At 38.9% G+C, this 12,488-nt stretch overlaps 1 protein-coding gene, 1 long non-coding RNA gene and 1 other non-coding gene across 7 annotated transcripts in view; 1 reads left to right on the top strand and 2 right to left on the bottom strand.

Annotated features, from left to right (window-relative positions):
* The window catches only part of SOX5 (SRY-box transcription factor 5), a 1,011,771-nt gene that overhangs the window by 105,575 nt on the left and 893,708 nt on the right, over window positions 1-12,488 (top strand). The window lies entirely within an intron of this gene.
* LOC132660428 (U6 spliceosomal RNA) lies at window positions 3,751-3,857 on the bottom strand. The gene has a single exon (XR_009601779.1). It is a non-coding gene; the product is annotated as a U6 spliceosomal RNA (small nuclear RNA).
* On the bottom strand, window positions 6,784-10,235 carry LOC132695243 (uncharacterized). Its single transcript, XR_009617795.2, has 2 exons — window positions 10,076-10,235; window positions 6,784-6,896 (listed from the first exon to the last, which is right to left on the bottom strand). It is a non-coding gene; the product is annotated as an uncharacterized LOC132695243 (long non-coding RNA).

Below are 12,488 nucleotides of genomic sequence, written 5' to 3'. Positions count from 1 at the left end.
TGGGTCCACTGCTATCATCAGGGGAAGGTTCACGTAAATCTAGAATAAATATTTTAAAAATATAAGAATGAGTACTTTAAATGTGAAAGAAGATAAATGTAACATTCTTCTGAAACAAGTCTAGTAAGGATTTTAAGTTTTTAAGACTTTCTATTTAATTACTTTGCATTGAAGCCAGCTGGTTTGGTAACTTTCATGACCTTATATTCCCTGAATGTTCTCATAAATCAAAGGAAGAATATGCTCAATTCTAACATTAGTCCTGGGGAAAATTCCATATTTGAAAACAAAAGAAAGAAAGGTAGAATCAAGGTTGCCTTGGGAATTTTGAGGGCCTTGGTAAGGTTAATTGGGAGGGCATAAATTCCTTTATCCTCAGATTTTTCTTTTCCTTTCTCTTTTCTCCCCCTAAGCTTTCCTGCCCTCTAACCCATCAATTTCTCTTGCAGCTTGAGCCTTCACACTTCAACATTGAACTTGGAGATATAAAAATATTCTAACAGGCAGGGGGATGGCCTTGATGATCTCTTAAAGTTCTTTTTAGTGTTCTATTTTAAATTCCAATGATTGAATAGAAGCTCAGGGGTGAAATGGCCCTCTGGAGGTCATCAGCTGTAGCTCCCTCCATGTAACAATGCCTCCTACTTTCTGGGAGTTGGCATTAACAGCCAGTCCCAAGGGACCTCTTTATTCTCTGAATTTCTTCAGCACTATGGACTGTCTTATTGACCAGTTGGTGAAGGAAGTGCACATCAGACTTGAGAATTTTTCGAGCTATACATTTTACCTTCTTCATTACTTAGGTTTTAAATATATAAATCATTGCTTGAGTGAACCACTCTTTTGAAAGAGATCTATGTTAAAGATTTCAGGTGTTGTTTTGAGGTGGTGGGGAGTTTCTGGTGGATGAGAATTGAAGGAGGTCAGAATCCATTGAGATCAAGCAATTCAACAAATGTTATTTGAGGACTTCCAAGTAAGGGGTTGTAAACTCTAATGCCTCAGAAGACAAGGATGGTAACATAAATCTTGAATTAAACTCTATGTAAGGCAATAGGGATGGCGTGAGGCCTGAGGCATTTGGGACCTGGTGTGAGGATTCTTGCCTTAGCTGTTCTGCCCAAAGCATGCCCACAGTTTGCAAACCCTTAAGTCTCTTTGCATGGTGTGTGTTCCATCTTGTGGGAGATACTCAAGTGAACACTGACGTACAACCGTGATAAAAATGACTATTCTAGTGGTGGCTACCATTTACAAAGTGGCTACTAGGTCTCAGGGACCATACCGCTCTTTTTCAATCCTTACACTTATCCTATGAGATCGTCCTGTTCAACTCTGTTTCAAAGATGGGAAGGTGGAGCCCCAGAGAAGATCAGTTACTTGTGCATAGTTACTCCTTTAATAATTGTTGGAGGCCAGATTAAAATTGAAGTCATCCAACTTAGCAACTTCCCAAACCTGTGGTCTTAACCATTATTCAGGTATATCTCAGGCTATCTTCTGTGAGATGTTAATGATATCTGTTTTTTTTTTTTTTTAAATAGTTGATGATTCTGCGATCAAATAATGAAAACAAAATTTGGGTTCCAGAAACTTAAATCCTACACAGTACTTACCATGGGACTTTTTCCAGATCCGTTAATTTTACTGTGTTGTGAATCCCCCAAAGTAGTATATATATTTCGCAGTATTTCCCAAGCTCGTGTGAATTGTACACATTGTCTCAAGTCCTGGTGTCCTAAGGAACCAAATTTGAGAAACTCTTATCCGTTAATACCTAGCTCTCTCACTGAGATGAGGGTTGTCATTAAAGACCAAAGTATTTTGGGTGCACACAAGATAGAAGTTAATCAGAGAATGCATCAAAGGGAAGGTAACATTTGTCATTGGGTCTTAAAAGTGGATAATGGTTTCACAAATTATATTTACATGGATGATATTGGGCATTAGAGAGCATTCCAGGAGAAATGATTTTAGTCAGGCAATATTGCAGACATACACACAGAGACTGGAATGTGCCAAGGTGAATTTGAGAAATGTTGAAGAAAAATAGGAGACAAGCATCATTTGATTTTTATTATGAATTAACTGTTCATTGTATTTTAGAAGATTGGTTTTATTTTTTCGAATATTAGAAAAGTGCACTTGAACATTTCAAGTCAGATGACACATGAGTCATCATCTCTCATACTATTAAAATTACTCATCGAGCAAATATTTACTGACTGCTTATTATATTCCAATTCTGTTTTGCGTGCTGAGGCTACACTGTAAATAAGGTATACAAGCTTCCTGTTCTCAGACAACTCGCAGACAAAAGCAACACGAGACCATGTCAACTAGTGATAAGTACTATGCAGAGAGATAAAACGTGGTGAAGAGTGCCTTAATGGCTATTTTAGAATAGCAAGAAGGAACCAGACATTTGAAGATCATGGGGATAACATATTAGACAGAGAGAACAGCTAGTGCAATATCCCTAAGGGAGAAACCAATTGAGGTTATTGAGGAATAGAGAAAAAGCTAATGTGGTTGGAGCATGGGCAAAGAGGAAAATGGTAAGAAGAGTTTATAGGGATTGACAAGAACCAGACCACAGAGTAAGGAGTTAGAAATTTTTTGAAGTGTGATGGTAAACTATAAGAGATGTGTAAGAAGTGTGTGTGTAAGAAGATGTGACCGTGTGTGTGTGTGTGTGTGTGTGTGTGTGTGTGTGTGTGTTTTGCACACATGGGCACATAATCTCTGGCTGCTTTGTGGAGAATAAATTTCAAGGAGAAAGCGTAGAAGCAGGGGCACCAGTTAGGAAACCATTGCAATGGTCTAGGTAGGAAGGAATAGTTTAGACTAGGGTTGGTAGTTAAGATGGAGAGAAGTTGACAAACAAACATATAAGGTTTTTAAATTATTTACTTATTTTTAATTTTTGTTTTTTAACAGTGTTTAAATTTATTTATTTTGAGAGCGTGAAAGAGAGAGAGAGAAAGAGAGATCATGAATGGGGAGGAGGGGAGAGGGAGAGAAAGAATCCCAAGCAGACTCCCTCCTGTTAGAGCAGAGCCCAATGTGGGGCTCAGTCTCAGGAACTGTGGGATCATGACCTGAGCCAAAGCCAAGAGTCAGATGCTTAACTGACTAAGCCACCCAGGTGCCCCTTAATTTTTGTTTTTTTAATGTTTATTTTTGAGAGACAGAAAGCCTAACCAAGCATGCTCTAGCAGGGGAGGGGCAGAGAGAGAGAGGGGGACAGAGGATCCCAAGCAGGCTCCATGCTCTCTCCCAGCAGAGAGCGCGATGTGGGGCTGGGACTCACGAACCGTGAGATTATGATCTGAGCCGAAGTCAAGTCGGATGCTTAACTGAGCCACCCAGGTGCCCTAAATTATTATTTAAAAAATGTTTTAAGGGTACCTGTGTGGCTCAGTCAGTTAAGCATCTGACTTTGGCTCAGATCTTGATCTCACGGTTCGTGAGTTTGAGCCCCCACATCAGGCTTCATGCTGGCAGCTCAGAGCCTGGAGCCTGCTTCAGATACTGTGTTTCCCTCTCTGTCCCTCCCTTGCTCACGCTCTGTCTCTGTCTCTCAAAAATAAATAAACGTTAAAAAAAAATTAAAAAAAAATTAAAAATGTTTTAAATTGAAGTATAGTTGGCAGTATTTCATTAGTTCCAGGCATATAACTTAGTGATTCAACAAGTTCATATGTTGTGCTATGCTCACCACAAGAATAGCTATCATGTTACTATACAAAAAATATGGAACGCTTCAAAAATTTGTGTGTTCTCTTTGCACAGGGGCCATGCTAATCTTCTCTGTATTGTTCCAGTTTTAGTGTATGTGCTGCCAAAGTGAGTACAACATACAGGTTTTTGAGGCTGTGCTAATGAAATGGATGTAGGAGATAAATGGACAGAGATTAGGTATAGATTGGTATTTGTTGATGAGACTGAGGGAGGTTTAGATGGAAAAACAAATTTTGTATTGGGCGACTTGAATTGGAAATGTGTATCAGACGTTCCAGTGGAGGGGTCAAATAAACAATTGGATAGGTGAATCTTTTTTTTTTTTTTAATTTTTATTTATTTTTGAGAGGGAGAGGGAGAGGAGGAGAGGCAAAGAGAGAGAGGGAGACACAGAATATGAAGCGGGTTCCAGGCTCTGAGCTGTCAGCACAGAGCCCAGCGCGGGTCTTGAACTCACAAACCATGAGATCGTGACTTGAGCCGAAGTCAGACGCTTAACCAACTGAGCTACCCAGGTGCCCCCAATAGGTGAATCTTGAATTCAAGAGTGAGGTCTGTGCTGAAGAAGTATGAATATGTTACTCCATATTATTCTATTAACAGAGTTGAGAAGGTCTAACTACTATCTACCTTATAATACATTTTAAAAGGTAAAATTAATAAATTCCTTAATAAAAAATTAAAAGTGAATAGAATATACAAATTACTATAACCTTGATGTGGGGCACTACCAGTTTTATCAACAGTTAAATGCTGGTAGAGAAGCAGGAAGACATTAAATTTTTGTATTGAATACCTAGAAAGTCCCGTGGAGTTCAAATATCCATCTCGTCTTCTACAACTGCTGGACAAACATCTTTCCAGCAGAAGCTTGAATGCTCAATATTGGAAGGGCATGTGTTTGCCTCTCAGGGCAGGCAATGCTAGGTTTAAAATGTTCTTCCTTTTCTTGAATAGATATTTTCCCACTCACAGTCTTCCCTCCATTTTTACCAAGTGCTGCAGTTTCAGACTTAGGAGAAGGTCCAATACTCACTCTTTGTAAAAAAAAAAACCCTCATGTATTTTGAGATAGCTGTTTTGCTTTCCTTGTTTCCTAGGTTAAGTATTCCCAGTATTTTTAGTTGTTTCTCACATGTCATGAGTTTAAGTCCTCTGTCCATTCTGCTTACTCTCGTTTCTGGAGCATTTTTCTGCATTCTTCTCCAAGCATGGCACCTAGCAGTACTGTGTTCCCCAAAGCACTATGGCTGTGTTTCAACAAGACTGAGTGAAGGAGGCCTTTGGCTTCCATTTTTTAGATGCCATACTTTTGTTGATGGGAACCAATCCAAGGTCCCTATGATTTTTTTTTAAATAAAATAACCTTTAATTTTATAATAGTTTTAAATTGTAAAGTTGAAAGACAGTATGGAGTTTCCATATATTCTCCATCCAGTTTCTCCTGCTGTTTACATTTTATATTACTGTGCTATGTTTGGCACAACTAAGTAACCAACATTGGCACGTTGCTATTAACTGTCTACTTTATTTGGGTTTCCTTAGTTTGTAGGGAAATGTCCTTTTTCTGTTCCAGTATCTCATCCAGGATACATTCTACATTTAGCTGTCATGTCTCAGTACTTTCTTCTGAAGTGTAAGAGTTTCTCAGATTTTCTTTGTTTTCCATGACCTTGGCAATCAGGTATTTTATAGAATGTCTCTCAATTTGTGTTTGTCTAATTTTTTTTTATGATTGTACTGAGGTTATGGGTTTTAGGGAGATCACAAAAATGTACTATTTTTTACTATATCAAGGGCATTTACTGTCAACTTGACTTATCACTGACACTAACGTTGATCACCTGGCTATTATTTCTCTATTGTGAGGTTACTTTATTCTCTTTCTATACTGTACTCTTTGGAAGAGCAGTCCATACTCAAGATGTGAATAGTTAAACTCCATCTCCTTGAGGCAGAGTATTTACATAAATTGTTTGGAATTCTATATGGGAAATTTGTCAGTTTCTCCCATTTATCCATTCAATCATTTATTTAAAAATAGTGTGGACTCATGGATATTTGATACTTTGGATTATAATTCCGTACTATATTATTCATTTTGTGGCTCAAATTGTTCCAGCTTTGGCCATTGGAAGCTTTTGCAGGTTGGCCTCCATGTCCATTTGACATACCCCCACCATTTTGTTTTACCCTATTCTTTTAAAATCTGTGCTTCTCTCACTCATGAATCTCCTATCTTATATTGTGCTGTCGTTGGGGGGGGCGGTTGTGGGTATAAAAACAAGCCTTATGATTGGTCTCGTTAAATTTCACTTTCTTAGAGCTTCCTGTTATCATCATCTCTTGCCTACTAGAGCAATAGCTTCTTCTTCTTCTTTTTTTAAATGTTTATTTACTTTTGAAGGAGAGAGAGAGGGCATAAAGGAGGAGGGAGAGGGAGACACAGAATCTGAAGCAGGCTCCAGGCTCTGAGCTGTCAGCACAGAGCCCAATGCGGGGCTCAAAGTCCAGAACCATGAAATCATGACCCAAGCCAAAGTCGGAGGCTTAACTGACTGAGCCACCCAGGAGACCCATAGAGCAATAGCTTCTTATATGGTTTCTGAACTTCCATTCTGACCACCTCCCCCTGTAGTATTTGGTTCTTGGAATATCAGCCAGAGTGATCTTTCCAAACAAATCCATTATGTCTCTTCCATGTATCAATGCATAAAGCTTTGACTATTGCTTATGTCTCTGATTTCAACTCTTAACCTTGATATCTTTCACTCGGTATGTTTCAGCCAAATGAGTATCCTCTCCAAGCTTATCCAAATGAGGCCTTTTAGCATTGGTCCTCTCTGACTGGAATATTCTTCTCTCATACCTTCAAATGGCTGATTTTTTAACTTGCTATTGAGCCCTTAGCTCAAATGCCACCTTTTCAGGAAGGCTTTCTCTTGAATTCAGTCTAAGGTAGCTTCAGTTTCTCTTTATCATAGTGCCATGTTTTTGTTTTCTTCATAGCAGTCATCATGACAGGATATTTTCATAATAGATTTTTTTTAGCCATTTATTATCTTTCTGCTTCTCCCACCATTAGAATGCAACAGGGTCTTGTATCTCTTGTTCACAGCTATATCTTCAGTGCATAAAGCAGTTCCTGGCATCTGTGAGAAGCTCAATATATATTTGTTAAATGTCAGTTGCCAGTGTCTTCTGAGTAACACTTAATCTTTGAGGTCTCCATAATCTGGAAAGTCCTGTGCTGTGATACCTTTTTTACTTCATGTTATTGCCTGTTGTAGGATTGTATTGTACAGTTCTGATTAAGATTGTATAATAATTCTTTAGATAACATGTTGTGCCTGTCCTAGTGAATTTTCGTCTTAGAAAATAAAGCCAGCTCTGTTTGCATCAACACTTGCTTCTAGCCTATAAATCCAGGCCCTCCCTATGTGCCCCCATTCCTTTGTAGATCACCAAGACAAGATGAGAAAGAGAAAACGTGGAGCCACCAAAAATTTTCCTTCCAACTATCAATTATGGTAGCTGTTCTCTCTGGATATAGTTGTCCAGCATTTTATAACCTTAGCTATTTATATTATTTTTCAGCTGATATCTCTGCCTTGACCTCAACAAAATCATCATGAGGTATCTCAACTGATGCCCAGTATGGTATATCTGATATGTTCTTTATGTTACCACTTTAACCCATTCTGACTCCTTATGATCCTTATTTCCTGGTCTTAATGTTCAAGTTATTTCTTTAATAATGAGTCTCTCTTTGGATCTACATGAAACTCAGCAGTCTGTTACTATGAAATATATTTTTCTTTTTGCCACATTTTTTTTACTCTCCTTGGACTCCTACACAATTACAGAATTAATCAAATATTTATCAAGCTTCTCAAGAAAACATGTTTTACTGTGTTAAGGGATATGCAGTTAATTAGATATATTTGATACCAGATTTGACCACCAGATAGCTTCCATGAGATACAGAGGGACTTCACAGTCCCTATAAAATCACTTACTAATTGACAATTCCTCATTTAAGTCAATGACTCATTATCATTTTGACTTAAACACAAGCATTTTGTAACAGTATGAGTACTTGTGACTTGCTTCCAGTTATAATGGGAATTGCATTAGAAACTAACACTAGCCCATGGAAGTGCCTAGTAGAATCAGTCACTACGTTTTAATCTCATTCGTTCAGAGAGTGGGAAACGTTATCATCTAGTGCCTATTTTTTTGTGGTGTTGCCTTTGTCTGCTTCCTTTGGAAACATACTCTCAGCCTCTGGTATTTGCATCTATGAGGTTTATTGTTGTGTGCTCTTGGGAACAATACCTATGAGGGGTGAGGGAAGCAGGATGGGCAGATGGAGAGTTTGAATTGAGATGCAGTTGCAGCAGAGGACACAGCCAATCCTATGGGGAGCTCTAGAGCTGGGCTGGCCATTCGGAGTTATCCTGAGTTGAGGTAGGGGGCTGTCCTTTGTACCTCTTTATTTAGCAGTCATTAGACATTTGCTGCCCCTGGGGAGGAGTTTAGCCTCCAGCGAGGCAGCTCCCTTCAACGGAGCCAGTGCCCAGAGAGGGGATCAGCTGTGAGCTGTTAGCATTCAGTGCTGCCAGCAGCTGGGACAGTGAGTGCTTCAAACTGAAGGGAAGATCTTTAGTTGTTGGGTGAATAGTACACAAGAGCATCTTCTACAGGTAAATTCGTATAAATTTCATGTCCCATTGCTAACTTTCTATTTCTGTGCCATTTGCATTCACCCTCGAAATATTGCATTCCCATTCTTGCCCAAGCTCTTGCATCTACCTTGAATATGTCCTTCAATTTCCTCATGTATAGAGTGGGAATCATAATGCACACACATGCAAACACACATACACACAAATACAGTGGCCTGGCTTATAGTTGAATGCTTAATAGGAATGTTTCTTCTCTTCAGACTTTGAAATGCATCTTTAACTTGGCTAAGTCCCTAATGATTAGGTTTTACAGACCCCTATTCCTCTGTTTGAAAGGGAATAGTTCCTTGTCTTTTATCCTAGAGATACTTCAAGAAGGTTGTAGCATTGAAATATGAAATGTGTTTAGAGAACCTTGAAATATCAGCAACCTCCTATCCCGAATTAGCTCAGTTCCTCATACCTCCCCGATATCCACTTCCTTGTTAAACACTAGTTTAAAGACTGTAGGTTTCTGGAAGCTTCTCAAATTTCTGAATATGGAATAATAAGTGAAGGATTTACTGACCAAGTCCTGTATTTATAGTTGACAAGAAAGCAGTACATTTTGCAGCTATTGTAGGTAGCACTGTACTAGAATGGGTGTTGAAAAAGCCTGCTTTACCGTGTTATTTCAAAACAGTTTTTCCTCTAAAGAAAACTCCAGTCTCAGCCTGTTATATTGATAATGCACAATAGCATCTGATTTGAGTCAATACTGATTATTGTGCAGCCTGGCCTGCTAGGAGATTTTATCCTTCCTCCAGCTATCCAGTCTCAGTGCTTCTTTATCAAACATCTCTAAAACTATGACAACTCATTCTTGTTCTAGCATCTTACATGTGCTGAACAAAACGAACAGATACTTGAGTGACATCAACATCAACAATGTATGTCCCTTCTTTCTTTCTAGCGACCTGTTTTATATAAAGAAGAAGTAAATTGTCTCTCTAAGATATGACAGAATCAAGTTGGTTTGGTATGCTAAGGCAGATCACACTTACTGGCTGGTACTATGGATTCAATCAGTGATCTTTAGCAGGGTGTCATGAAAATCACTTAATTCATGTAGTATCTTAGGTACTCATGGAAAGAAAGTGATATTATGGTAACCATTATACAATATTTTCACTTCTCTCTTTACTTCCTGGCCCCATCTTGTCCTTTTAGGTTTTGAGGCCCATAAAAGATGTTTTAAAAAACATAGCACAAAATGGAAAAAAAAATGAAAATTTGGGGGTGCTTGGGTGACTCAGCTATTTAAGCATCTGACTGTTGACTTCAGCTCATGTCATGATCTTGAAGTTTGTGGGATTGAGCTCCATGTTGGGCCCTGTACTGATGGTGCTGAGCCTGCTTGGGATTCTCTCTCTCCCTCTTTCTCTGCCCCTCCCCTGTTGCACTTTCTCTCTCTCTCAAACATTTTTTTAAAAGGCTTCAAAACTTGTATATTGTAATGTCTTATGGAAAGAAATGGTTAGCATATGATATCTCAGATCATGTCACTTTGTAGAATACTTCTATAACTTCTCCTCTCCCTCAGAATAAAAGCTAATGTCCTTATAATACCTATGATCTCCTGACCCTTCCCATTCCCTAGTTACCTCTTTAACTCATTATGAACCATTCCACTCCTTGTTTCCTCTCCAACATCCACCCTAGTTTTCTTCATATTCATCTAACTTACTGGGATGGCTCCCACCTCAGGACCTTTGAATATGCTCTTTGCTCACACACTTCTCGGTTAAGTGAACGGTTACTCTCTTACCTCCTTCAAGCCTGATCAATTGTGACCTCATTAACTTCTCCTCTTATGACTTTTAAACCCTAAAACAGCAGACCTCCCCCTACTGCCCCAACCCCTCACAATACATCTGTTTTCTTTGCTTTATTTTCTCCTTGTATGGACCATGTTCTCATACACATATGCTTCATTATTGTGTTGATTGTATTCTCTGCTCACTAGAATGTAATGTTCATGGGTGCAGGGAGTTTTGTGTGTTCTGTCCACTCACAAATCCGTAGTGCCTAAAATCATTCCAGAAACTAAATGAGTGCAAATAAAAGGACATAATCTACATTGAAATGGACCTAACAAGACAGTAAATATAGGCTGAACTGTGATTGATGTAGGATTGCATTTTACCAGTATTCAAAATGTGTCTCTTTGACAGATCTCAGGAGCTCAAATTGTTTTTTAGAAGTACCTTTGTATCTGTAAAGCATTTACCTTCCTCTGTTAGCTACTTTTACTTCTTGTTTTGCCTGTTGCAGCATATAGTTCAATTTTTCACACCTTGTTTAGACTTATGTGTTTACTGTAACTCTACTGTTTTAAGTTTCCTACCTCCTTAAATCCACAAAGCACTTCAAGAAAGGATTTCCATGTATTATATTTTTGTTCAGAAGGCCTTATCTCAGGCAGACATATTTGCCCATTTTCTTTTTTATTAAAAAAAAAAGTTTTATAATCATTATACATGCAGAAGGGTGTTTCAACAGACTGGGTTAGTATCTCTCCATGAAACCACACACAATAAAACAGTTTCCTAAAAAAAAGTTAACAATGCATAAAATGCTGATACAGTGCTTCAGAACACTTAATTATTTCTTTTTCCCCCCATTGTTTATCATTGTTTTGTCAACTTTCCATATCACTACCCACAATGCTTTGGGTTCGGTTTTCTTTGAACATTCCTTTCCTCTGAACTTGCCATGAACTTGTGCCTGTAGCATGCCGCCACAGAATGCCACAGCCACTTTGTAAAGGGGAAAAATCAACTCTTTTGTCATAAAAGATGCTAAAAACCAAGCTCATAATATAAAATAGTAAACACACTTGTCCAACAGCTGTTTTAGGTTGAAGTATGGTTCTTGGTTTAAAAGAAGGTTAGTGTAATAGTTTGCACATACTCCAGGAGAATCAGGAATCTAGTGTTTGTAGGGAGGAGGAAGAGAGAAAAGAATTATGTTTCATAAGATTAGGTGGACTGTAGGAGGAGAAAGATTGCATGAATACCAAATATGATACAAGAGAGGATGGAGCCCCTTATCACACATGCAGTGTAGGATGATGTAGAGGATTATTTGTTTTATACAGAAGGACAGAGGAGGAATTTTTTTTTCTTTTCATTTCTGATTATTTTTCTGCTTCCAGGGTTATATTAGGAAATTATTGTTCCTTTCATCAGTGTGTCAGGAGAGAGGCTCTGGATTGGGAAATAAATCCCAGGTTCTCATCCTAGCCCTACCAGTGGAAAAAAGTAAATGGGAATTTCCTACGGTAAGAATTCTTTCCCAACTTGCAACCTCAGATGATTATCTGGTAAAAGGTGGATCCATGAACTTTGTGGGATGTGGCCCAAATCATAGCAAAGTCATGTTTTTCAAAACCAGGATATGCAGTAATTTCACCTATATAGCAGGTCATTATATTTGACTTACTGAGTTGTATGAGAGCTGTGGCAGGGCTCCAAAAGGACCAAGAATAATGTGGGTCAAACCGTCTCTTCAGGATTTGCTAGGAGACTGAGAAATCTCATTTGTGTGCTTATTTTGCAGCTTGCCTCTCTCTCACCTGGAGAGGGTATGTGAGGGGCAGAGGAAGGAAGAGTATAATAGGATTGATGAAGAGTCTGGTAGTGAGAATTCCAGTTTAGAGAATTAAGGCTGCATAAGTATTGCTCTCGTTCTTCCCTCTTCTTCACTCCTGCTCCCACAAAACTCATGTGGACAGGATGTGGGGGAACCACTCAGGGAGCTTGGTGTATGGGCTGGCCTATGGGAGCATAGGTTCTGGTGCCCATCATAAGCATGCAAAAGTCAGAAGGCAAGAGCCCATGGCAAAGACACAGGGTTGCAGTAGGAATAAGCCTCATTTCCACAACTAGTAGGAAAAAGTTGTGGTCTCCTGGAGGTTGGTGATATGTGAATCCTCTAGAAGGGAGCCAATTATGGCGTCTTCAGCCACTGCCTCTCTCCCCACTCCCACCCCTACTCTGAAGAATTTCCTGTCCA

Source organism: Panthera onca, chromosome B4, assembly GCF_046562875.1.
Source record: "Panthera onca isolate mPanOnc1 chromosome B4, mPanOnc1 haplotype 2, whole genome shotgun sequence".
Lineage (NCBI taxonomy): Eukaryota > Metazoa > Chordata > Mammalia > Carnivora > Felidae > Panthera > Panthera onca.
Note: the sequence above shows the minus strand (reverse complement) of the source record. Positions and strands in the feature narration are given on the sequence as shown.